At 51.3% G+C, this 25,293-nt stretch overlaps 8 non-coding genes across 8 annotated transcripts; all 8 read right to left on the bottom strand.

Annotated features, from left to right (window-relative positions):
• Window positions 1–2,608: 2,608 nt before the first annotated feature.
• On the bottom strand, window positions 2,609–2,690 carry TRNAL-AAG (transfer RNA leucine (anticodon AAG)). The gene has a single exon. It is a non-coding gene; the product is annotated as a tRNA-Leu (tRNA).
• Window positions 2,691–9,875: 7,185 nt separating this feature from the next.
• TRNAL-AAG (transfer RNA leucine (anticodon AAG)) lies at window positions 9,876–9,957 on the bottom strand. Its single transcript has one exon. It is a non-coding gene; the product is annotated as a tRNA-Leu (tRNA).
• A 2,823-nt stretch (window positions 9,958–12,780) lies between these two features.
• On the bottom strand, window positions 12,781–12,862 carry TRNAL-AAG (transfer RNA leucine (anticodon AAG)). The gene has a single exon. It is a non-coding gene; the product is annotated as a tRNA-Leu (tRNA).
• Window positions 12,863–14,238: 1,376 nt separating this feature from the next.
• On the bottom strand, window positions 14,239–14,320 carry TRNAL-AAG (transfer RNA leucine (anticodon AAG)). The gene has a single exon. It is a non-coding gene; the product is annotated as a tRNA-Leu (tRNA).
• A 2,853-nt stretch (window positions 14,321–17,173) lies between these two features.
• Window positions 17,174–17,255, bottom strand: TRNAL-AAG (transfer RNA leucine (anticodon AAG)). Its single transcript has one exon. It is a non-coding gene; the product is annotated as a tRNA-Leu (tRNA).
• Window positions 17,256–20,068: 2,813 nt separating this feature from the next.
• TRNAL-AAG (transfer RNA leucine (anticodon AAG)) lies at window positions 20,069–20,150 on the bottom strand. Its single transcript has one exon. It is a non-coding gene; the product is annotated as a tRNA-Leu (tRNA).
• A 1,376-nt stretch (window positions 20,151–21,526) lies between these two features.
• Window positions 21,527–21,608, bottom strand: TRNAL-AAG (transfer RNA leucine (anticodon AAG)). Its single transcript has one exon. It is a non-coding gene; the product is annotated as a tRNA-Leu (tRNA).
• A 2,853-nt stretch (window positions 21,609–24,461) lies between these two features.
• TRNAL-AAG (transfer RNA leucine (anticodon AAG)) lies at window positions 24,462–24,543 on the bottom strand. Its single transcript has one exon. It is a non-coding gene; the product is annotated as a tRNA-Leu (tRNA).
• Between the last annotated feature and the right edge of the window lie 750 nt (window positions 24,544–25,293).

The raw sequence follows: 25,293 nt of genomic DNA, 5'->3' as shown, positions 1-25,293 counted from the left end.
TTAGCATGCAGCCCAGGGGTTTCTTTGACTGTCCTACGCCCACAGGGACTTTGCCGTCCTCAGCTCATGAGACTTGAGATGGGTAGCTTGATTTGCTGAGGAAAGGCGGGATGACAGGTTCAACTCTGGAGTCAAACATAGCCCGGAACGATCACCTTAAACTGAGTTTTAAGCCTGGTGCCGATAAAAAGAAAGAAATTAGCCTTAGATCGGGCAAGCCGTTTGACGGGGGAAAATGAGACCCCCTAGGCCATCTAGGTGGTCGCTGGATGCTGTGCAGACATCAGCAGCTGTTCATTTCGTGCCCTCACGTCTCCTCGTTAGTATAGTGGTCAGTATCCCTGCCTGTCACGCGGGAGACCGGGGTTCAATTCCCCGACGGGGAGGTTAAACCTTTTCTGGATTTTTTTTAGTTCTTGACAAATATTCTTGAAGATTAGGTTGAGTCAAGTAGGGAATGGGTGCCAGGAACTGACTCTTTAAGAAAAAAAGCACCGGCAACGCTAGTCATCGTACAATATTTGTGCACAATTGCTTACATTAGGCGGCCGGTCCGCTTTATTGAGTCCCCCTCAGCACCATTTAGTGCTCCTGTTGTCTGCGAAGTCCAAATTGTAACCCTGAATCAGTTCCTCTTCTGACCCTTTGTATCATGTTACATGACGAGTAATGATCACCTGTTAGCTTTATCCCTAATTATAACTCTCACTCTTTCCCTGCATCTAACCCTAGCTCTAATCCCATCATTAACCTTGGTCCGGGCACACGCGTGAACCCTTACTCTCATCTCAGCCTCTCCTGGTGATACATCACACCTGGGATCGTTTGCTCCCTGTGGGCTGTGGGAAATTTTCTACCAGCACGCCCTGGAAGTGGGGCTCATTCCGCTGCAACGGGAGGTCTTCCCTGGACGCGTCACAGCTCAACGCAAGAGCTCCTGGGTTTCGAAGGCTCTTGCAGCAAGCCTTCACAAAGCAGCAGGGAGCGCCGTTCCAGATGGGAAACTTGAGACTGGATGTCCAGAAAAGCAAGACGTCAGAAGCGAAACCTTTTTCCTGCAGGGTGTGGCATACCATCCGCTTGCTCATTGCGACAGAGGTGGCACTAATGAGGAAGAGGTCAACGTTACGTTCTTCTTTAAAATGCAAGGCCAGGAAAAGTGGCAGCGGTGGGATTTGAACCCACGCCTCCGAAGAGACTGGAGCCTTAATCCAGCGCCTTAGACCGCTTGGCCACGCTACCTTCCTGCTAGCCGCCGAAAGCGGAACTTGACCCGTTGCCCGGCCCGCTTTAGTGCTTTGCCTTTTCTCCTTGGAAAGTCTGGAGACAGGCAGTGGAAGGGCAGGCAAACTGTCAGGTGCGCAGAGGAGGGGAGACCATGAGGCAAGGTGGGAGATGGGGGCAAAAAGTGAGAAAAAAACGAATCGCAAGCTAGGGCAGGTTTCGGAAAGTGAAGCCGAAAAGGGGCTTAGCATGCAGCCCAGGGGTTTCTTTGACTGTCCTAAGCCCACAGGGACTTTGCCGTCCTCAGCTCATGAGACTTGAGATGGGTAGCTTGATTTGCTGAGGAAATGCGGGATGACAGATTCAACTCTGGAGTCAAACATAGCCCGGAACTATCACCTTAAACTGAGTTTTAAGCCTGGTGCCGATAAAAAGAAAGAAATTAGCCTTAGATCGGGCAAGCCGTTTGACGGGGGAAAATGAGACCCCCTAGGCCATCTAGGTGGTCGCTGGATGCTGTGCAGACATCAGCAGCTGTTCATTTCATGCCCTCACGTCTCCTCGTTAGTATAGTGGTCAGTATCCCCGGGTTCAATTCCCCGACGGGCAGGTTAAACCTTTTCTGGATTTTTTTTAGTTCTTGACAAATATTCTTGAAGATTAGGTTGAGTCAAGTAGGGAATGGATGCCAGGAACTGACTCTTTAAGAAAAAAGCACCGGCAACGCTAGTCATCGTACAATATTTGTGGACAATTGCTTACATTAGGCGGCCGGTCCGCTTTATTGAGTCCCCCTCAGCACCATTTAGTGCTCCTGTTGTCTGCGAAGTCCAAATTGTAACCCTGAATCAGTTCCTCTTCTGACCCTTTGTATCATGTTACATGACGAGTAATGATCACCTGTTAGCTTTATCCCTAATTATAACTCTCACTCTTTCCCTGCATCTAACCCTAGCTCTAATCCCATCATTAACCTTGGTCCGGGCACACGCGTGAACCCTTACTCTCATCTCAGCCTCTTCTGGTGATACATCACACCTGGGATCGTTTGCTCCCTGTGGGCTGTGGGAAATTTGCTACCAGCACGCCCTGGAAGTGGGGCTCATTCCGCTGCAACGGGAGGTCTTCCCAGGACGCGTCACAGCTCAACGCAAGAGCTCCTGGGTTTCGAAGGCTCTTGCAGCAAGCCTTCACAAAGCAGCAGGGAGCGCCGTTCCAGATGGGAAACTTGAGACTGGATGTCCAGAAAAGCAAGACGTCAGAAGCGAAACCTTTTTCCTGCAGGGTGTGGCATACCATCCGCTTGCTCTTTGCGACAGAGGTGGCACTAATGAAGGAAGAGGTCAACGTTACGTTCTTCTTTAAAATGCAAGGCCAGGAAAAGTGGCAGCGGTGGGATTTGAACCCACGCCTCCGAAGAGACTGGAGCCTTAATCCAGCGCCTTAGACCGCTCGGCCACGCTACCTTCCTGCTAGCCGCCGAAAGCGGAACTTGACCCGTTGCCCGGCCCGCTTTAGTGCTTTGCCTTTTCTCCTTGGAAAGTCTGGAGACAGGCAGTGGAAGGGCAGGCAAACTGTCAGGTGCGCAGAGGAGGGGAGACCATGAGGCAAGGTGGGAGATGGGGGCAAGAAGTGAGAAAAAAACGAATCGCAAGCTGGGGCAGGTTTCGGAAAGTGAAGCCGAAAAGGGGCTTAGCATGCAGCCCAGGGGTTTCTTTGACTGTCCTAAGCCCACAGGGACTTTGCCGTCCTCAGCTCATGAGACTTGAGATGGGTAGCTTGATTTGCTGAGGAAAGGCGGGATGACAGATTCAACTCTGGAGTCAAACATAGCCCGGAACTATCACCTTAAACTGAGTTTTAAGCCTGGTGCCGATAAAAAGAAAGAAATTAGCCTTAGATCGGGCAAGCCGTTTGACGGGGGAAAATGAGACCCCCTAGGCCATCTAGGTGGTCGCTGGATGCTGTGCAGACATCAGCAGCTGTTCATTTCATGCCCTCACGTCTCCTCGTTAGTATAGTGGTCGGTATCCCCGCCTGTCACGGAATTCCCCGACGGGGAGGTTAAACCTTTTCTGGATTTTTTTTAGTTCTTGACAAATATTCTTGAAGATTAGGTTGAGTCAAGTAGGGAATGGGTGCCAGGAACTGACTCTTTAAGAAAAAAGCACCGGCAACGCTAGTCATCGTACAATATTTGTGCACAATTGCTTACATTAGGCGGCCGGTCCGCTTTATTGAGTCCCCCTCAGCACCATTTAGTGCTCCTGTTGTCTGCGAAGTCCAAATTGTAACCCTGAATCAGTTCCTCTTCTGACCCTTTGTATCATGTTACATGACGAGTAATGATCACCTGTTAGCTTTATCCCTAATTATAACTCTCACTCTTTCCCTGCATCTAACCCTAGCTCTAATCCCATCATTAACCTTGGTCCGGGCACACGCGTGAACCCTTACTCTCATCTCAGCCTCTCCTGGTGATACATCACACCTGGGATCGTTTGCTCCCTGTGGGCTGTGGGAAATTTGTTACCAGCACGCCCTGGAAGTGGGGCTCATTCCGCTGCAACGGGAGGTCTTCCCAGGACGCGTCACAGCTCAACGCAAGAGCTCCTGGGTTTCGAAGGCTCTTGCAGCAAGCCTTCACAAAGCAGCAGGGAGCGCCGTTCCAGATGGGAAACTTGAGACTGGATGTCCAGAAAAGCAAGACGTCAGAAGCGAAACCTTTTTCCTGCAGGGTGTGGCATACCATCCGCTTGCTCATTACGACAGAGGTGGCACTAATGAAGGAAGAGGTCAACGTTACGTTCTTCTTTAAAATGCAAGGCCAGGAAAAGTGGCAGCGGTGGGATTTGAACCCACGCCTCCGAAGAGACTGGAGCCTTAATCCAGCGCCTTAGACCGCTTGGCCACGCTACTTTCCTGCTAGCCGCCGAAAGCGGAACTTGACCCGTTGCCCGGCCCGCTTTAGTGCTTTGCCTTTTCTCCTTGGAAAGTCTGGAGACAGGCAATTAAAGGGCAGGCAAACTGTCAGGTGCGCAGAGGAGGGGAGACCATGAGGCAAGGTGGGAGATGGGGGCAAGAAGTGAGAAAAAAACGAATCGCAAGCTGGGGCAGGTTTCGGAAAGTGAAGCCGAAAAGGGGCTTAGCATGCAGCCCAGGGGTTTCTTTGACTGTCCTAAGCCCACAGGGACTTTGCCGTCCTCAGCTCATGAGACTTGAGATGGGTAGCTTGATTTGCTGAGGAAAGGCGGGATGACAGGTTCAACTCTGGAGTCAAACATAGCCCGGAACGATCACCTTAAACTGAGTTTTAAGCCTGGTGCCGATAAAAAGAAAGAAATTAGCCTTAGATCGGGCAAGCCGTTTGACGGGGGAAAATGAGACCCCCTAGGCCATCTAGGTGGTCGCTGGATGCTGTGCAGACATCAGCAGCTGTTCATTTCGTGCCCTCACGTCTCCTTGTTAGTATAGTGGTCAGTATCCCCGCCTGTCACGCGGGAGACCGGGGGGAGGTTAAACCTTTTCTGGATTTTTTTTAGTTCTTGACAAATATTCTTGAAGATTAGGTTGAGTCAAGTAGGGAATGGGTGCCAGGAACTGACTCTTTAAGAAAAAAGCACCGGCAACGCTAGTCATCGTACAATATTTGTGCACAATTGCTTACATTAGGCGGCCGGTCCGCTTTATTGAGTCCCCCTCAGCACCATTTAGTGCTCCTGTTGTCTGCGAAGTCCAAATTGTAACCCTGAATCAGTTCCTCTTCTGACCCTTTGTATCATGTTACATGACGAGTAATGATCACCTGTTAGCTTTATCCCTAATTATAACTCTCACTCTTTCCCTGCATCTAACCCTAGCTCTAATCCCATCATTAACCTTTGTCCGGGCACACGCGTGAACCCTTACTCTCATCTCAGCCTCTCCTGGTGATACATCACACCTGGGATCGTTTGCTCCCTGTGGGCTGTGGGAAATTTGCTACCAGCACGCCCTGGAAGTGGGGCTCATTCCGCTGCAACGGGAGGTCTTCCCAGGACGCGTCACAGCTCAACGCAAGAGCTCCTGGGTTTCGAAGGCTCTTGCAGCAAGCCTTCACAAAGCAGCAGGGAGCGCCGTTCCAGATGGGAAACTTGAGGCTGGATGTCCAGAAAAGCAAGACGTCAGAAGCGAAACCTTTTTCCTGCAGGGTGTGGCATACCATCCGCTTGCTCATTGCGACAGAGGTGGCACTAATGAAGGAAGAGGTCAACGTTACGTTCTTCTTTAAAATGCAAGGCCAGGAAAAGTGGCAGCAGTGGGATTTGAACCCACGCCTCCGAAGAGACTGGAGCCTTAATCCAGCGCCTTAGACCGCTCGGCCACGCTACCTTCCTGCTAGCCGCCGAAAGCGGAACTTGACCTGTTGCCCGGCCCGCTTTAGTGCTTTGCCTTTTCTCCTTGGAAAGTCTGGAGACAGGCAGTGGAAGGGCAGGCAAACTGTCAGGTGCGCAGAGGAGGGGAGACCATGAGGCAAGGTGGGAGATGGGGGCAAGAAGTGAGAAAAAAACGAATCGCAAGCTGGGGCAGGTTTCGGAAAGTGAAGCCGAAAAGGGGCTTAGCATGCAGCCCAGGGGTTTCTTTGACTGTCCTACGCCCACAGGGACTTTGCCGTCCTCAGCTCATGAGACTTGAGATGGGTAGCTTGATTTGCTGAGGAAAGGCGGGATGACAGGTTCAACTCTGGAGTCAAACATAGCCCGGAACGATCACCTTAAACTGAGTTTTAAGCCTGGTGCCGATAAAAAGAAAGAAATTAGCCTTAGATCGGGCAAGCCGTTTGACGGGGGAAAATGAGACCCCCTAGGCCATCTAGGTGGTCGCTGGATGCTGTGCAGACATCAGCAGCTGTTCATTTCGTGCCCTCACGTCTCCTCGTTAGTATAGTGGTCAGTATCCCCGCCTGTCACGCGGGAGACCGGGGTTCCGACGGGGAGGTTAAACCTTTTCTGGATTTTTTTTAGTTCTTGACAAATATTCTTGAAGATTAGGTTGAGTCAAGTAGGGAATGGGTGCCAGGAACTGACTCTTTAAGAAAAAAGCACCGGCAACGCTAGTCATCGTACAATATTTGTGCACAATTGCTTACATTAGGCGGCCGGTCCGCTTTATTGAGTCCCCCTCAGCACCATTTAGTGCTCCTGTTGTCTGCGAAGTCCAAATTGTAACCCTGAATCAGTTCCTCTTCTGACCCTTTGTATCATGTTACATGACGAGTAATGATCACCTGTTAGCTTTATCCCTAATTATAACTCTCACTCTTTCCCTGCATCTAACCCTAGCTCTAATCCCATCATTAACCTTGGTCCGGGCACACGCGTGAACCCTTACTCTCATCTCAGCCACTCCTGGTGATACATCACACCTGGGATCGTTTGCTCCCTGTGGGCTGTGGGAAATTTGCTACCAGCACGCCCTGGAAGTGGGGCTCATTCCGCTGCAACGGGAGGTCTTCCCAGGACGTGTCACAGCTCAACGCAAGAGCTCCTGGGTTTCGAAGGCTCTTGCAGCAAGCCTTCACAAAGCAGCAGGGAGCGCCGTTCCAGATGGGAAACTTGAGACTGGATGTCCAGAAAAGCAAGACGTCAGAAGCGAAACCTTTTTCCTGCAGGGTGTGGCATACCATCCGCTTGCTCATTGCGACAGAGGTGGCACTAATGAAGGAAGAGGTCAACGTTACGTTCTTCTTTAAAATGCAAGGCCAGGAAAAGTGGCAGCGGTGGGATTTGAACCCACGCCTCCGAAGAGACTGGAGCCTTAATCCAGCGCCTTAGACCGCTTGGCCACGCTACCTTCCTGCTAGCCGCCGAAAGCGGAACTTGACCCGTTGCCCGGCCCGCTTTAGTGCTTTGCCTTTTCTCCTTGGAAAGTCTGGAGACAGGTAGTGGAAGGGCAGACAAACTGTCAGGTGCGCAGAGGAGGGGAGACCATGAGGCAAGGTGGGAGATGGGGGCAAGAAGTGAGAAAAAAACGAATCGCAAGCTGGGGCAGGTTTCGGAAAGTGAAGCCGAAAAGGGGCTTAGCATGCAGCCCAGGGGTTTCTTTGACTGTCCTAAGCCCACAGGGACTTTGCCGTCCTCAGCTCATGAGACTTGAGATGGGTAGCTTGATTTGCTGAGGAAAGGCGGGATGACAGGTTCAACTCTGGAGTCAAACATAGCCCGGAACGATCACCTTAAACTGAGTTTTAAGCCTGGTGCCGATAAAAAGAAAGAAATTAGCCTTAGATCGGGCTAGCCGTTTGACGGGGGAAAATGAGACCCCCTAGGCCATCTAGGTGGTCGCTGGATGCTGTGCAGACATCAGCAGCTGTTCATTTCATGCCCTCACGTCTCCTCGTTAGTATAGTGGTCAGTATCCCCGCCTGTCACGCGGGAGACCGGGCGGGGAGGTTAAACCTTTTCTGGATTTTTTTTAGTTCTTGACAAATATTCTTGAAGATTAGGTTGAGTCAAGTAGGGAATGGGTGCCAGGAACTGACTCTTTCAGAAAAAAGCACCGGCAACGCTAGTCATCGTACAATATTTGTGCACAATTGCTTACATTAGGCGGCCGGTCCGCTTTATTGAGTCCCCCTCAGCACCATTTAGTGCTCCTGTTGTCTGCGAAGTCCAAATTGTAACCCTGAATCAGTTCCTCTTCTGACCCTTTGTATCATGTTACATGACGAGTAATGATCACCTGTTAGCTTTATCCCTAATTATAACTCTCACTCTTTCCCTGCATCTAACCCTAGCTCTAATCCCATCATTAACCTTGGTCCGGGCACACGCGTGAACCCTTACTCTCATCTCAGCCTCTCCTGGTGATACATCACACCTGGGATCGTTTGCTCCCTGTGGGCTGTGGGAAATTTGCTACCAGCACGCCCTGGAAGTGGGGCTCATTCCGCTGCAACGGGAGGTCTTCCCAGGACACGTCACAGCTCAACGCAAGAGCTCCTGGGTTTCGAAGGCTCTTGCAGCAAGCCTTCACAAAGCAGCAGGGAGCGCCGTTCCAGATGGGAAACTTGAGACTGGATGTCCAGAAAAGCAAGACGTCAGAAGCGAAACCTTTTTCCTGCAGGGTGTGGCATACCATCCGCTTGCTCATTGCGACAGAGGTGGCACTAATGAAGGAAGAGGTCAACGTTACGTTCTTCTTTAAAATGCAAGGCCAGGAAAAGTGGCAGCGGTGGGATTTGAACCCACGCCTCCGAAGAGACTGGAGCCTTAATCCAGCGCCTTAGACCGCTCCGCCACGCTACCTTCCTGCTAGCCGCCGAAAGCGGAACTTGACCCGTTGCCCGGCCCGCTTTAGTGCTTTGCCTTTTCTCCTTGGAAAGTCTGGAGACAGGCAGTGGAAGGGCAGGCAAACTGTCAGGTGCGCAGAGGAGGGGAGACCATGAGGCAAGGTGGGAGATGGGGGCAAGAAGTGAGAAAAAAACGAATCGCAAGCTGGGGCAGGTTTCGGAAAGTGAAGCCGAAAAGGGGCTTAGCATGCAGCCCAGGGGTTTCTTTGACTGTCCTAAGCCCACAGGGACTTTGCCGTCCTCAGCTCATGAGACTTGAGATGGGTAGCTTGATTTGCTGAGGAAAGGCGGGATGACAGGTTCAACTCTGGAGTCAAACATAGCCCGGAACGATCACCTTAAACTGAGTTTTAAGCCTGGTGCCGATAAAAAGAAAGAAATTAGCCTTAGATCGGGCAAGCCGTTTGACGGGGGAAAATGAGACCCCCTAGGCCATCTAGGTGGTCGCTGGATGCTGTGCAGACATCAGCAGCTGTTCATTTCATGCCCTCACGTCTCCTCGTTAGTATAGTGGTCAGTATCCCCGCCTGTCACGCGGGAGACCGAGGGTAAACCTTTTCTGGATTTTTTTTAGTTCTTGACAAATATTCTTGAAGATTAGGTTGAGTCAAGTAGGGAATGGGTGCCAGGAACTGACTCTTTCAGAAAAAAGCACCGGCAACGCTAGTCATCGTACAATATTTGTGCACAATTGCTTACATTAGGCGGCCGGTCCGCTTTATTGAGTCCCCCTCAGCACCATTTAGTGCTCCTGTTGTCTGCGAAGTCCAAATTGTAACCCTGAATCAGTTCCTCTTGTGACCCTTTGTATCATGTTACATGACGAGTAATGATCACCTGTTAGCTTTATCCCTAATTATAACTCTCACTCTTTCCCTGCATCTAACCCTAGCTCTAATCCCATCATTAACCTTGGTCCGGGCACACGCGTGAACCCTTACTCTCATCTCAGCCTCTCCTGGTGATACATCACACCTGGGATCGTTTGCTCCCTGTGGGCTGTGGGAAATTTGCTACCAGCACGCCCTGGAAGTGGGGCTCATTCCGCTGCAACGGGAGGTCTTCCCAGGACGCGTCACAGCTCAACGCAAGAGCTCCTGGGTTTCGAAGGCTCTTGCAGCAAGCCTTCACAAAGCAGCAGGGAGCGCCGTTCAAGATGGGAAACTTGAGACTGGATGTCCAGAAAAGCAAGACGTCAGAAGCGAAACCTTTTTCCTGCAGGGTGTGGCATACCATCCGCTTGCTCATTGCGACAGAGGTGGCACTAATGAAGGAAGAGGTCAACGTTACGTTCTTCTTTAAAATGCAAGGCCAGGAAAAGTGGCAGCGGTGGGATTTGAACCCACGCCTCCGAAGAGACTGGAGCCTTAATCCAGCGCCTTAGACCGCTCGGCCACGCTACCTTCCTGCTAGCCGCCGAAAGCGGAACTTGACCCGTTGCCCGGCCCGCTTTAGTGCTTTGCCTTTTCTCCTTGGAAAGTCTGGAGACAGGCAGTGGAAGGGCAGGCAAACTGTCAGGTGCGCAGAGGAGGGGAGACCATGAGGCAAGGTGGGAGATGGGGGCAAGAAGTGAGAAAAAAACGAATCGCAAGCTGGGGCAGGTTTCGGAAAGTGAAGCCGAAAAGGGGCTTAGCATGCAGCCCAGGGGTTTCTTTGACTGTCCTAAGCCCACAGGGACTTTGCCGTCCTCAGCTCATGAGACTTGAGATGGGTAGCTTGATTTGCTGAGGAAAGGCGGGATGACAGGTTCAACTCTGGAGTCAAACATAGCCCGGAACGATCACCTTAAACTGAGTTTTAAGCCTGGTGCCGATAAAAAGAAAGAAATTAGCCTTAGATCGGGCAAGCCGTTTGACGGGGGAAAATGAGACCCCCTAGGCCATCTAGGTGGTCGCTGGATGCTGTGCAGACATCAGCAGCTGTTCATTTCGTGCCCTCACGTCTCCTCGTTAGTATAGTGGTCAGTATCCCCGCCTGTCACGCGGGAGACCGGGGCGACGGGGAGGTTAAACCTTTTCTGGATTTTTTTTAGTTCTTGACAAATATTCTTGAAGATTAGGTTGAGTCAAGTAGGGAATGGGTGCCAGGAACTGACTCTTTAAGAAAAAAGCACCGGCAACGCTAGTCATCGTACAATATTTGCGCACAATTGCTTACATTAGGCGGCCGGTCCGCTTTATTGAGTCCCCCTCAGCACCATTTAGTGCTCCTGATGTCTGCGAAGTCCAAATTGTAACCCTGAATCAGTTCCTCTTCTGACCCTTTGTATCATGTTACATGACGAGTAATGATCACCTGTTAGCTTTATCCCTAATTATAACTCTCACTCTTTCCCTGCATCTAACCCTAGCTCTAATCCCATCATTAACCTTGGTCCGGGCACACGCGTGAACCCTTACTCTCATCTCAGCCTCTCCTGGTGATACATCACACCTGGGATCGTTTGCTCCCTGTGGGCTGTGGGAAATTTGCTACCAGCACGCCCTGGAAGTGGGGCTCATTCCGCTGCAACGGGAGGTCTTCCCAGGACACGTCACAGCTCAACGCAAGAGCTCCTGGGTTTCGAAGGCTCTTGCAGCAAGCCTTCACAAAGCAGCAGGGAGCGCCGTTCCAGATGGGAAACTTGAGACTGGATGTCCAGAAAAGCAAGACGTCAGAAGCGAAACCTTTTTCCTGCAGGGTGTGGCATACCATCCGCTTGCTCATTGCGACAGAGGTGGCACTAATGAAGGAAGAGGTCAACGTTACGTTCTTCTTTAAAATGCAAGGCCAGGAAAAGTGGCAGCGGTGGGATTTGAACCCACGCCTCCGAAGAGACTGGAGCCTTAATCCAGCGCCTTAGACCGCTCCGCCACGCTACCTTCCTGCTAGCCGCCGAAAGCGGAACTTGACCCGTTGCCCGGCCCGCTTTAGTGCTTTGCCTTTTCTCCTTGGAAAGTCTGGAGACAGGCAGTGGAAGGGCAGGCAAACTGTCAGGTGCGCAGAGGAGGGGAGACCATGAGGCAAGGTGGGAGATGGGGGCAAGAAGTGAGAAAAAAACGAATCGCAAGCTGGGGCAGGTTTCGGAAAGTGAAGCCGAAAAGGGGCTTAGCATGCAGCCCAGGGGTTTCTTTGACTGTCCTAAGCCCACAGGGACTTTGCCGTCCTCAGCTCATGAGACTTGAGATGGGTAGCTTGATTTGCTGAGGAAAGGCGGGATGACAGGTTCAACTCTGGAGTCAAACATAGCCCGGAACGATCACCTTAAACTGAGTTTTAAGCCTGGTGCCGATAAAAAGAAAGAAATTAGCCTTAGATCGGGCAAGCCGTTTGACGGGGGAAAATGAGACCCCCTAGGCCATCTAGGTGGTCGCTGGATGCTGTGCAGACATCAGCAGCTGTTCATTTCATGCCCTCACGTCTCCTCGTTAGTATAGTGGTCAGTATCCCCGCCTGTCACGCGGGAGACCGAGGGTAAACCTTTTCTGGATTTTTTTTAGTTCTTGACAAATATTCTTGAAGATTAGGTTGAGTCAAGTAGGGAATGGGTGCCAGGAACTGACTCTTTCAGAAAAAAGCACCGGCAACGCTAGTCATCGTACAATATTTGTGCACAATTGCTTACATTAGGCGGCCGGTCCGCTTTATTGAGTCCCCCTCAGCACCATTTAGTGCTCCTGTTGTCTGCGAAGTCCAAATTGTAACCCTGAATCAGTTCCTCTTGTGACCCTTTGTATCATGTTACATGACGAGTAATGATCACCTGTTAGCTTTATCCCTAATTATAACTCTCACTCTTTCCCTGCATCTAACCCTAGCTCTAATCCCATCATTAACCTTGGTCCGGGCACACGCGTGAACCCTTACTCTCATCTCAGCCTCTCCTGGTGATACATCACACCTGGGATCGTTTGCTCCCTGTGGGCTGTGGGAAATTTGCTACCAGCACGCCCTGGAAGTGGGGCTCATTCCGCTGCAACGGGAGGTCTTCCCAGGACGCGTCACAGCTCAACGCAAGAGCTCCTGGGTTTCGAAGGCTCTTGCAGCAAGCCTTCACAAAGCAGCAGGGAGCGCCGTTCAAGATGGGAAACTTGAGACTGGATGTCCAGAAAAGCAAGACGTCAGAAGCGAAACCTTTTTCCTGCAGGGTGTGGCATACCATCCGCTTGCTCATTGCGACAGAGGTGGCACTAATGAAGGAAGAGGTCAACGTTACGTTCTTCTTTAAAATGCAAGGCCAGGAAAAGTGGCAGCGGTGGGATTTGAACCCACGCCTCCGAAGAGACTGGAGCCTTAATCCAGCGCCTTAGACCGCTCGGCCACGCTACCTTCCTGCTAGCCGCCGAAAGCGGAACTTGACCCGTTGCCCGGCCCGCTTTAGTGCTTTGCCTTTTCTCCTTGGAAAGTCTGGAGACAGGCAGTGGAAGGGCAGGCAAACTGTCAGGTGCGCAGAGGAGGGGAGACCATGAGGCAAGGTGGGAGATGGGGGCAAGAAGTGAGAAAAAAACGAATCGCAAGCTGGGGCAGGTTTCGGAAAGTGAAGCCGAAAAGGGGCTTAGCATGCAGCCCAGGGGTTTCTTTGACTGTCCTAAGCCCACAGGGACTTTGCCGTCCTCAGCTCATGAGACTTGAGATGGGTAGCTTGATTTGCTGAGGAAAGGCGGGATGACAGGTTCAACTCTGGAGTCAAACATAGCCCGGAACGATCACCTTAAACTGAGTTTTAAGCCTGGTGCCGATAAAAAGAAAGAAATTAGCCTTAGATCGGGCAAGCCGTTTGACGGGGGAAAATGAGACCCCCTAGGCCATCTAGGTGGTCGCTGGATGCTGTGCAGACATCAGCAGCTGTTCATTTCGTGCCCTCACGTCTCCTCGTTAGTATAGTGGTCAGTATCCCCGCCTGTCACGCGGGAGACCGGGGCGACGGGGAGGTTAAACCTTTTCTGGATTTTTTTTAGTTCTTGACAAATATTCTTGAAGATTAGGTTGAGTCAAGTAGGGAATGGGTGCCAGGAACTGACTCTTTAAGAAAAAAGCACCGGCAACGCTAGTCATCGTACAATATTTGCGCACAATTGCTTACATTAGGCGGCCGGTCCGCTTTATTGAGTCCCCCTCAGCACCATTTAGTGCTCCTGATGTCTGCGAAGTCCAAATTGTAACCCTGAATCAGTTCCTCTTCTGACCCTTTGTATCATGTTACATGACGAGTAATGATCACCTGTTAGCTTTATCCCTAATTATAACTCTCACTCTTTCCCTGCATCTAACCCTAGCTCTAATCCCATCATTAACCTTGGTCCGGGCACACGCGTGAACCCTTACTCTCATCTCAGCCTCTCCTGGTGATACATCACACCTGGGATCGTTTGCTCCCTGTGGGCTGTGGGAAATTTGCTACCAGCACGCCCTGGAAGTGGGGCTCATTCCGCTGCAACGGGAGGTCTTCCCAGGACGCGTCACAGCTCAACGCAAGAGCTCCTGGGTTTCGAAGGCTCTTGCAGCAAGCCTTCACAAAGCAGCAGGGAGCGCCGTTCCAGATGGGAAACTTGAGACTGGATGTCCAGAAAAGCAAGACGTCAGAAGCGAAACCTTTTTCCTGCAGGGTGTGGCATACCATCCGCTTGCTCATTGCGACAGAGGTGGCACTAATGAAGGAAGAGGTCAACGTTACGTTCTTCTTTAAAATGCAAGGCCAGGAAAAGTGGCAGCGGTGGGATTTGAACCCACGCCTCCGAAGAGACTGGAGCCTTAATCCAGCGCCTTAGACCGCTCGGCCACGCTACCTTCCTGCTAGCCGCCGAAAGCGGAACTTGACCCGTTGCCCGGCCCGCTTTAGTGCTTTGCCTTTTCTCCTTGGAAAGTCTGGAGACAGGCAATTAAAGGGCAGGCAAACTGTCAGGTGCGCAGAGGAGGGGAGACCATGAGGCAAGGTGGGAGATGGGGGCAAGAAGTGAGAAAAAAACGAATCGCAAGCTGGGGCAGGTTTCGGAAAGTGAAGCCGAAAAGGGGCTTAGCATGCAGCCCAGGGGTTTCTTTGACTGTCCTAAGCCCACAGGGACTTTGCCGTCCTCAGCTCATGAGACTTGAGATGGGTAGCTTGATTTGCTGAGGAAAGGCGGGATGACAGGTTCAACTCTGGAGTCAAACATAGCCCGGAACGATCACCTTAAACTGAGTTTTAAGCCTGGTGCCGATAAAAAGAAAGAAATTAGCCTTAGATCGGGCAAGCCGTTTGACGGGGGAAAATGAGACCCCCTAGGCCATCTAGGTGGTCGCTGGATGCTGTGCAGACATCAGCAGCTGTTCATTTAGTGCCCTCACGTCTCCTTGTTAATATAGTGGTCAGTATCCCCGCCTGTCACGCGGGAGACCGGGGTTCAATTCCACGACGGGGAGGTTAAACCTTTTCTGGATTTTTTTTAGTTCTTGACAAATATTCTTGAAGATTAGGTTGAGTCAAGTAGGGAATGGGTGCCAGGAACTGACTCTTTAAGAAAAAAGCACCGGCAACGCTAGTCATCGTACAATATTTGTGCACAATTGCTTACATTAGGCGGCCGGTCCGCTTTATTGAGTCCCCCTCAGCACCATTTAGTGCTCCTGTTGTCTGCGAAGTCCAAATTGTAACCCTGAATCAGTTCCTCTTCTGACCCTTTGTATCATGTTACATGACGAGTAATGATCACCTGTTAGCTTTATCCCTAATTATAACTCTCACTCTTTCCCTGCATCTAACCCTAGCTCTAATCCCATCATTAACCTTGGTCCGGGCACACGCGTGAACCCTTACTCTCATCTCAGCCTCTCCTGGTGATACATCACACCTGGGATCGTTTGCTCCCTGTGGGCTGTGGGAAATTTGCTACCAGCACGCCCTGGAAGTGGGGCTCATTCCGCTGCAACGGGAGGTCTTCCCAGGACGCGTCACAGCTCAACGCAAGAGCTCCTGGGTTTCGAAGGCTCTTGCAGCAAGCCTTCACAAAGCAGCAGGGAGCGCCGTTCCAGATGGGAAACTTGAGGCTGGATGTCCAGAAAAGCAAGACGTCAGAAGCGAAACCTTTTTCCTGCAGGGTTTGGCATACCATCCGCTTGCTCATTGCGACAGAGGTGGCACTAATGAAGGAAGAGGTCAACGTTACGTTCTTCTTTAAAATGCAAGGCCAGGAAAAGTGGCAGCAGTGGGATTTGAACCCACGCCTCCGAAGAGACTGGAGCCTTAATCCAGCGCCTTAGACCGCTCGGCCACGCTACCTTCCTGCTAGCCGCCGAAAGCGGAACTTGACCCGTTGCCCGGCCCGCTTTAGTGCTTTGCCTTTTCTCCTTGGAAAGTCTGGAGACAGGCAGTGGAAGGGCAGGCAAACTGTCAGGTGCGCAGAGGAGGGGAGACCATGAGGCAAGGTGGGAGATGGGGGCAAGAAGTGAGAAAAAAACGAATCGCAAGCTGGGGCAGGTTTCGGAAAGTGAAGCCGAAAAGGGGCTTAGCATGCAGCCCAGGGGTTTCTTTGACTGTCCTACGCCCACAGGGACTTTGCCGTCCTCAGCTCATGAGACTTGAGATGGGTAGCTTGATTTGCTGAGGAAAGGCGGGATGACAGGTTCAACTCTGGAGTCAAACATAGCCCGGAACGATCACCTTAAACTGAGTTTTAAGCCTGGTGCCGATAAAAAGAAAGAAATTAGCCTTAGATCGGGCAAGCCGTTTGACGGGGGAAAATGAGACCCCCTAGGCCATCTAGGTGGTCGCTGGATGCTGTGCAGACATCAGCAGCTGTTCATTTCGTGCCCTCACGTCTCCTCGTTAGTATAGTGGTCAGTATCCCCGCCTGTCACGCGGGAGACTGGGGTTCAATTCCCCGACGGGGAGGTTAAACCTTTTCTGGATTTTTTTTAGTTCTTGACAAATATTCTTGAAGATTAGGTTGAGTCAAGTAGGGAATGGGTGCCAGGAACTGACTCTTTAAGAAAAAAGCACCGGCAACGCTAGTCATCGTACAATATTTGTGCACAATTGCTTACATTAGGCGGCCGGTCCGCTTTATTGAGTCCCCCTCAGCACCATTTAGTGCTCCTGTTGTCTGCGAAGTCCAAATTGTAACCCTGAATCAGTTCCTCTTCTGACCCTTTGTATCATGTTACATGACGAGTAATGATCACCTGTTAGCTTTATCCCTAATTATAACTCTCACTCTTTCCCTGCATCTAACCCTAGCTCTAATCCCATCATTAACCTTGGTCCGGGCACACGCGTGAACCCTTACTCTCATCTCAGCCTCTCCTGGTGATACATCACACCTGGGATCGTTTGCTCCCTGTGGGCTGTGGGAAATTTTCTACCAGCACGCCCTGGAAGTGGGGCTCATTCCGCTGCAACGGGAGGTCTTCCCAGGACGCGTCACAGCTCAACGCAAGAGCTCCTGGGTTTCGAAGGCTCTTGCAGCAAGCCTTCACAAAGCAGCAGGGAGCGCCGTTCCAGATGGGAAACTTGAGACTGGATGTCCAGAAAAGCAAGACGTCAGAAGCGAAACCTTTTTCCTGCAGGGTGTGGCATACCATCCGCTTGCTCATTGCGACAGAGGTGGCACTAATGAGGAAGAGGTCAACGTTACGTTCTTCTTTAAAATGCAAGGCCAGGAAAAGTGGCAGCGGTGGGATTTGAACCCACGCCTCCGAAGAGACTGGAGCCTTAATCCAGCGCCTTAGACCGCTCGGCCACGCTACCTTCCTGCTAGCCGCCGAAAGCGGAACTTGACCCGTTGCCCGGCCCGCTTTAGTGCTTTGCCTTTTCTCCTTGGAAAGTCTGGAGACAGGCAGTGGAAGGGCAGGCAAACTGTCAGGTGCGCAGAGGAGGGGAGACCATGAGGCAAGGTGGGAGATGGGGGCAAGAAGTGAGAAAAAAACGAATCGCAAGCTAGGGCAGGTTTCGGAAAGTGAAGCCGAAAAGGGGCTTAGCATGCAGCCCAGGGGTTTCTTTGACTGTCCTAAGCCCACAGGGACTTTGCCGTCCTCAGCTCATGAGACTTGAGATGGGTAGCTTGATTTGCTGAGGAAATGCGGGATGACAGATTCAACTCTGGAGTCAAACATAGCCCGGAACTATCACCTTAAACTGAGTTTTAAGCCTGGTGCCGATAAAAAGAAAGAAATTAGCCTTAGATCGGGCAAGCCGTTTGACGGGGGAAAATGAGACCCCCTAGGCCATCTAGGTGGTCGCTGGATGCTGTGCAGACATCAGCAGCTGTTCATTTCATGCCCTCACGTCTCCTCGTTAGTATAGTGGTCAGTATCCCCGGGTTCAATTCCCCGACGGGCAGGTTAAACCTTTTCTGGATTTTTTTTAGTTCTTGACAAATATTCTTGAAGATTAGGTTGAGTCAAGTAGGGAATGGATGCCAGGAACTGACTCTTTAAGAAAAAAGCACCGGCAACGCTAGTCATCGTACAATATTTGTGCACAATTGCTTACATTAGGCGGCCGGTCCGCTTTATTGAGTCCCCCTCAGCACCATTTAGTGCTCCTGTTGTCTGCGAAGTCCAAATTGTAACCCTGAATCAGTTCCTCTTCTGACCCTTTGTATCATGTTACATGACGAGTAATGATCACCTGTTAGCTTTATCCCTAATTATAACTCTCACTCTTTCCCTGCATCTAACCCTAGCTCTAATCCCATCATTAACCTTGGTCCGGGCACACGCGTGAACCCTTACTCTCATCTCAGCCTCTCCTGGTGATACATCACACCTGGGATCGTTTGCTCCCTGTGGGCTGTGGGAAATTTGCTACCAGCACGCCCTGGAAGTGGGGCTCATTCCGCTGCAACGGGAGGTCTTCCCAGGACGCGTCACAGCTCAACGCAAGAGCTCCTGGGTTTCGAAGGCTCTTGCAGCAAGCCTTCACAAAGCAGCAGGGAGCGCCGTTCCAGATGGGAAACTTGAGACTGGATGTCCAGAAAAGCAAGACGTCAGAAGCGAAAGCTTTTTCCTGCAGGGTGTGGCATACCATCCGCTTGCTCATTGCGACAGAGGTGGCACTAATGAAGGAAGAGGTCAACGTTACGTTCTTCTTTAAAATGCAAGGCCAGGAAAAGTGGCAGCGGTGGGATTTGAACCCACGCCTCCGAAGAGACTGGAGCCTTAATCCAGCGCCTTAGACCGCTCCGCCACGCTACCTTCCTGCTAGCCGCCGAAAGCGGAACTTGACCCGTTGCCCGGCCCGCTTTAGTGCTTTGCCTTTTCTCCTTGGAAAGTCTGGAGACAGGCAGTGGAAGGGCAGGCAAACTGTCAGGTGCGCAGAGGAGGGGAGACCATGAGGCAAGGTGGGAGATGGGGGCAAGAAGTGAGAAAAAAACGAATCGCAAGCTGGGGCAGGTTTCGGAAAGTGAAGCCGAAAAGGGGCTTAGCATGCAGCCCAGGGGTTTCTTTGACTGTCCTAAGCCCACAGGGACTTTGCCGTCCTCAGCTCATGAGACTTGAGATGGGTAGCTTGATTTGCTGAGGAAAGGCGGGATGACAGGTTCAACTCTGGAGTCAAACATAGCCCGGAACGATCACCTTAAACTGAGTTTTAAGCCTGGTGCCGATAAAAAGAAAGAAATTAGCCTTAGATCGGGCAAGCCGTTTGACGGGGGAAAATGAGACCCCCTAGGCCATCTAGGTGGTCGCTGGATGCTGTGCAGACATCAGCAGCTGTTCATTTCATGCCCTCACGTCTCCTCGTTAGTATAGTGGTCAGTATCCCCGCCTGTCACGCGGGAGACCGAGGGTAAACCTTTTCTGGATTTTTTTTAGTTCTTGACAAATATTCTTGAAGATTAGGTTGAGTCAAGTAGGGAATGGGTGCCAGGAACTGACTCTTTCAGAAAAAAGCACCGGCAACGCTAGTCATCGTACAATATTTGTGCACAATTGCTTACATTAGGCGGCCGGTCCGCTTTATTGAGTCCCCCTCAGCACCATTTAGTGCTCCTGTTGTCTGCGAAGTCCAAATTGTAACCCTGAATCAGTTCCTCTTGTGACCCTTTGTATCATGTTACATGACGAGTAATGATCACCTGTTAGCTTTATCCCTAATTATAACTCTCACTCTTTCCCTGCATCTAACCCTAGCTCTAATCCCATCATTAACCTTGGTCCGGGCACACGCGTGAACCCTTACTCTCATCTCAGCCTCTCCTGGTGATACATCACACCTGGGATCGTTTGCTCCCTGTGGGCTGTGGGAAATTTGCTACCAGCACGCCCTGGAAGTGGGGCTCATTCCGCTGCAACGGGAGGTCTTCCCAGGACGCGTCACAGCTCAACGCAAGAGCTCCTGGGTTTCGAAGGCTCTTGCAGCAAGCCTTCACAAAGCAGCAGGGAGCGCCGTTCAAGATGGGAAACTTGAGACTGGATGTCCAGAAAAGCAAGACGTCAGAAGCGAAACCTTTTTCCTGCAGGGTGTGGCATACCATCCGCTTGCTCATTGCGACAGAGGTGGCACTAATGAAGGAAGAGGTCAACGTTACGTTCTTCTTTAAAATGCAAGGCCAGGAAAAGTGGCAGCGGTGGGATTTGAACCCACGCCTCCGAAGAGACTGGAGCCTTAATCCAGCGCCTTAGACCGCTCGGCCACGCTACCTTCCTGCTAGCCGCCGAAAGCGGAACTTGACCCGTTGCCCGGCCCGCTTTAGTGCTTTGCCTTTTCTCCTTGGAAAGTCTGGAGACAGGCAGTGGAAGGGCAGGCAAACTGTCAGGTGCGCAGAGGAGGGGAGACCATGAGGCAAGGTGGGAGATGGGGGCAAGAAGTGAGAAAAAAACGAATCGCAAGCTGGGGCAGGTTTCGGAAAGTGAAGCCGAAAAGGGGCTTAGCATGCAGCCCAGGGGTTTCTTTGACTGTCCTAAGCCCACAGGGACTTTGCCGTCCTCAGCTCATGAGACTTGAGATGGGTAGCTTGATTTGCTGAGGAAAGGCGGGATGACAGGTTCAACTCTGGAGTCAAACATAGCCCGGAACGATCACCTTAAACTGAGTTTTAAGCCTGGTGCCGATAAAAAGAAAGAAATTAGCCTTAGATCGGGCAAGCCGTTTGACGGGGGAAAATGAGACCCCCTAGGCCATCTAGGTGGTCGCTGGATGCTGTGCAGACATCAGCAGCTGTTCATTTCGTGCCCTCACGTCTCCTCGTTAGTATAGTGGTCAGTATCCCCGCCTGTCACGCGGGAGACCGGGGCGACGGGGAGGTTAAACCTTTTCTGGATTTTTTTTAGTTCTTGACAAATATTCTTGAAGATTAGGTTGAGTCAAGTAGGGAATGGGTGCCAGGAACTGACTCTTTAAGAAAAAAGCACCGGCAACGCTAGTCATCGTACAATATTTGTGCACAATTGCTTACATTAGGCGGCCGGTCCGCTTTATTGAGTCCCCCTCAGCACCATTTAGTGCTCCTGATGTCTGCGAAGTCCAAATTGTAACCCTGAATCAGTTCCTCTTCTGACCCTTTGTATCATGTTACATGACGAGTAATGATCACCTGTTAGCTTTATCCCTAATTATAACTCTCACTCTTTCCCTGCATCTAACCCTAGCTCTAATCCCATCATTAACCTTGGTCCGGGCACACGCGTGAACCCTTACTCTCATCTCAGCCTCTCCTGGTGATACATCACACCTGGGATCGTTTGCTCCCTGTGGGCTGTGGGAAATTTGCTACCAGCACGCCCTGGAAGTGGGGCTCATTCCGCTGCAACGGGAGGTCTTCCCAGGACGCGTCACAGCTCAACGCAAGAGCTCCTGGGTTTCGAAGGCTCTTGCAGCAAGCCTTCACAAAGCAGCAGGGAGCGCCGTTCCAGATGGGAAACTTGAGACTGGATGTCCAGAAAAGCAAGACGTCAGAAGCGAAACCTTTTTCCTGCAGGGTGTGGCATACCATCCGCTTGCTCATTGCGACAGAGGTGGCACTAATGAAGGAAGAGGTCAACGTTACGTTCTTCTTTAAAATGCAAGGCCAGGAAAAGTGGCAGCGGTGGGATTTGAACCCACGCCTCCGAAGAGACTGGAGCCTTAATCCAGCGCCTTAGACCGCTCGGCCACGCTACCTTCCTGCTAGCCGCCGAAAGCGGAACTTGACCCGTTGCCCGGCCCGCTTTAGTGCTTTGCCTTTTCTCCTTGGAAAGTCTGGAGACAGGCAATTAAAGGGCAGGCAAACTGTCAGGTGCGCAGAGGAGGGGAGACCATGAGGCAAGGTGGGAGATGGGGGCAAGAAGTGAGAAAAAAACGAATCGCAAGCTGGGGCAGGTTTCGGAAAGTGAAGCCGAAAAGGGGCTTAGCATGCAGCCCAGGGGTTTCTTTGACTGTCCTAAGCCCACAGGGACTTTGCCGTCCTCAGCTCATGAGACTTGAGATGGGTAGCTTGATTTGCTGAGGAAAGGCGGGATGACAGGTTCAACTCTGGAGTCAAACATAGCCCGGAACGATCACCTTAAACTGAGTTTTAAGCCTGGTGCCGATAAAAAGAAAGAAATTAGCCTTAGATCGGGCAAGCCGTTTGACGGGGGAAAATGAGACCCCCTAGGTCATCTAGGTGGTCGCTGGATGCTGTGCAGACATCAGCAGCTGTTCATTTAGTGCCCTCACGTCTCCTTGTTAATATAGTGGTCAGTATCCCCGCCTGTCACGCGGGAGACCGGGGTTCAATTCCACGACGGGGAGGTTAAACCTTTTCTGGATTTTTTTTAGTTCTTGACAAATATTCTTGAAGATTAGGTTGAGTCAAGTAGGGAATGGGTGCCAGGAACTGACTCTTTAAGAAAAAAGCACCGGCAACGCTAGTCATCGTACAATATTTGTGCACAATTGCTTACATTAGGCGGCCGGTCCGCTTTATTGAGTCCCCCTCAGCACCATTTAGTGCTCCTGTTGTCTGCGAAGTCCAAATTGTAACCCTGAATCAGTTCCTCTTCTGACCCTTTGTATCATGTTACATGACGAGTAATGATCACCTGTTAGCTTTATCCCTAATTATAACTCTCACTCTTTCCCTGCATCTAACCCTAGCTCTAATCCCATCATTAACCTTGGTCCGGGCACACGCGTGAACCCTTACTCTCATCTCAGCCTCTCCTGGTGATACATCACACCTGGGATCGTTTGCTCCCTGTGGGCTGTGGGAAATTTGCTACCAGCACGCCCTGGAAGTGGGGCTCATTCCGCTGCAACGGGAGGTCTTCCCAGGACGCGTCACAGCTCAACGCAAGAGCTCCTGGGTTTCGAAGGCTCTTGCAGCAAGCCTTCACAAAGCAGCAGGGAGCGCCGTTCCAGATGGGAAACTTGAGGCTGGATGTCCAGAAAAGCAAGACGTCAGAAGCGAAACCTTTTTCCTGCAGGGTTTGGCATACCATCCGCTTGCTCATTGCGACAGAGGTGGCACTAATGAAGGAAGAGGTCAACGTTACGTTCTTCTTTAAAATGCAAGGCCAGGAAAAGTGGCAGCAGTGGGATTTGAACCCACGCCTCCGAAGAGACTGGAGCCTTAATCCAGCGCCTTAGACCGCTCGGCCACGCTACCTTCCTGCTAGCCGCCGAAAGCGGAACTTGACCCGTTGCCCGGCCCGCTTTAGTGCTTTGCCTTTTCTCCTTGGAAAGTCTGGAGACAGGCAGTGGAAGGGCAGGCAAACTGTCAGGTGCGCAGAGGAGGGGAGACCATGAGGCAAGGTGGGAGATGGGGGCAAGAAGTGAGAAAAAAACGAATCGCAAGCTGGGGCAGGTTTCGGAAAGTGAAGCCGAAAAGGGGCTTAGCATGCAGCCCAGGGGTTTCTTTGACTGTCCTACGCCCACAGGGACTTTGCCGTCCTCAGCTCATGAGACTTGAGATGGGTAGCTTGATTTGCTGAGGAAAGGCGGGATGACAGGTTCAACTCTGGAGTCAAACATAGCCCGGAACGATCACCTTAAACTGAGTTTTAAGCCTGGTGCCGATAAAAAGAAAGAAATTAGCCTTAGATCGGGCAAGCCGTTTGACGGGGGAAAATGAGACCCCCTAGGCCATCTAGGTGGTCGCTGGATGCTGTGCAGACATCAGCAGCTGTTCATTTCGTGCCCTCACGTCTCCTCGTTAGTATAGTGGTCAGTATCCCCGCCTGTCACGCGGGAGACTGGGGTTCAATTCCCCGACGGGGAGGTTAAACCTTTTCTGGATTTTTTTTAGTTCTTGACAAATATTCTTGAAGATTAGGTTGAGTCAAGTAGGGAATGGGTGCCAGGAACTGACTCTTTAAGAAAAAAGCACCGGCAACGCTAGTCATCGTACAATATTTGTGCACAATTGCTTACATTAGGCGGCCGGTCCGCTTTATTGAGTCCCCCTCAGCACCATTTAGTGCTCCTGTTGTCTGCGAAGTCCAAATTGTAACCCTGAATCAGTTCCTCTTCTGACCCTTTGTATCATGTTACATGACGAGTAATGATCACCTGTTAGCTTTATCCCTAATTATAACTCTCACTCTTTCCCTGCATCTAACCCTAGCTCTAATCCCATCATTAACCTTGGTCCGGGCACACGCGTGAACCCTTACTCTCATCTCAGCCTCTCCTGGTGATACATCACACCTGGGATCGTTTGCTCCCTGTGGGCTGTGGGAAATTTTCTACCAGCACGCCCTGGAAGTGGGGCTCATTCCGCTGCAACGGGAGGTCTTCCCAGGACGCGTCACAGCTCAACGCAAGAGCTCCTGGGTTTCGAAGGCTCTTGCAGCAAGCCTTCACAAAGCAGCAGGGAGCGCCGTTCCAGATGGGAAACTTGAGACTGGATGTCCAGAAAAGCAAGACGTCAGAAGCGAAACCTTTTTCCTGCAGGGTGTGGCATACCATCCGCTTGCTCATTGCGACAGAGGTGGCACTAATGAGGAAGAGGTCAACGTTACGTTCTTCTTTAAAATGCAAGGCCAGGAAAAGTGGCAGCGGTGGGATTTGAACCCACGCCTCCGAAGAGACTGGAGCCTTAATCCAGCGCCTTAGACCGCTCGGCCACGCTACCTTCCTGCTAGCCGCCGAAAGCGGAACTTGACCCGTTGCCCGGCCCGCTTTAGTGCTTTGCCTTTTCTCCTTGGAAAGTCTGGAGACAGGCAGTGGAAGGGCAGGCAAACTGTCAGGTGCGCAGAGGAGGGGAGACCATGAGGCAAGGTGGGAGATGGGGGCAAGAAGTGAGAAAAAAACGAATCGCAAGCTAGGGCAGGTTTCGGAAAGTGAAGCCGAAAAGGGGCTTAGCATGCAGCCCAGGGGTTTCTTTGACTGTCCTAAGCCCACAGGGACTTTGCCGTCCTCAGCTCATGAGACTTGAGATGGGTAGCTTGATTTGCTGAGGAAATGCGGGATGACAGATTCAACTCTGGAGTCAAACATAGCCCGGAACTATCACCTTAAACTGAGTTTTAAGCCTGGTGCCGATAAAAAGAAAGAAATTAGCCTTAGATCGGGCAAGCCGTTTGACGGGGGAAAATGAGACCCCCTAGGCCATCTAGGTGGTCGCTGGATGCTGTGCAGACATCAGCAGCTGTTCATTTCATGCCCTCACGTCTCCTCGTTAGTATAGTGGTCAGTATCCCCGGGTTCAATTCCCCGACGGGCAGGTTAAACCTTTTCTGGATTTTTTTTAGTTCTTGACAAATATTCTTGAAGATTAGGTTGAGTCAAGTAGGGAATGGATGCCAGGAACTGACTCTTTAAGAAAAAAGCACCGGCAACGCTAGTCATCGTACAATATTTGTGCACAATTGCTTACATTAGG

The sequence above is a fragment of the Ambystoma mexicanum genome, unplaced genomic scaffold, assembly GCF_040938575.1.
Source record: "Ambystoma mexicanum isolate Mex_15411 unplaced genomic scaffold, UKY_AmexF1_1 Mex_scaf89, whole genome shotgun sequence".
Lineage (NCBI taxonomy): Eukaryota > Metazoa > Chordata > Amphibia > Caudata > Ambystomatidae > Ambystoma > Ambystoma mexicanum.
The sequence above is the reverse complement of the archived record's forward strand: the minus strand, read 5'-3'. Positions and strand labels throughout refer to the sequence as shown.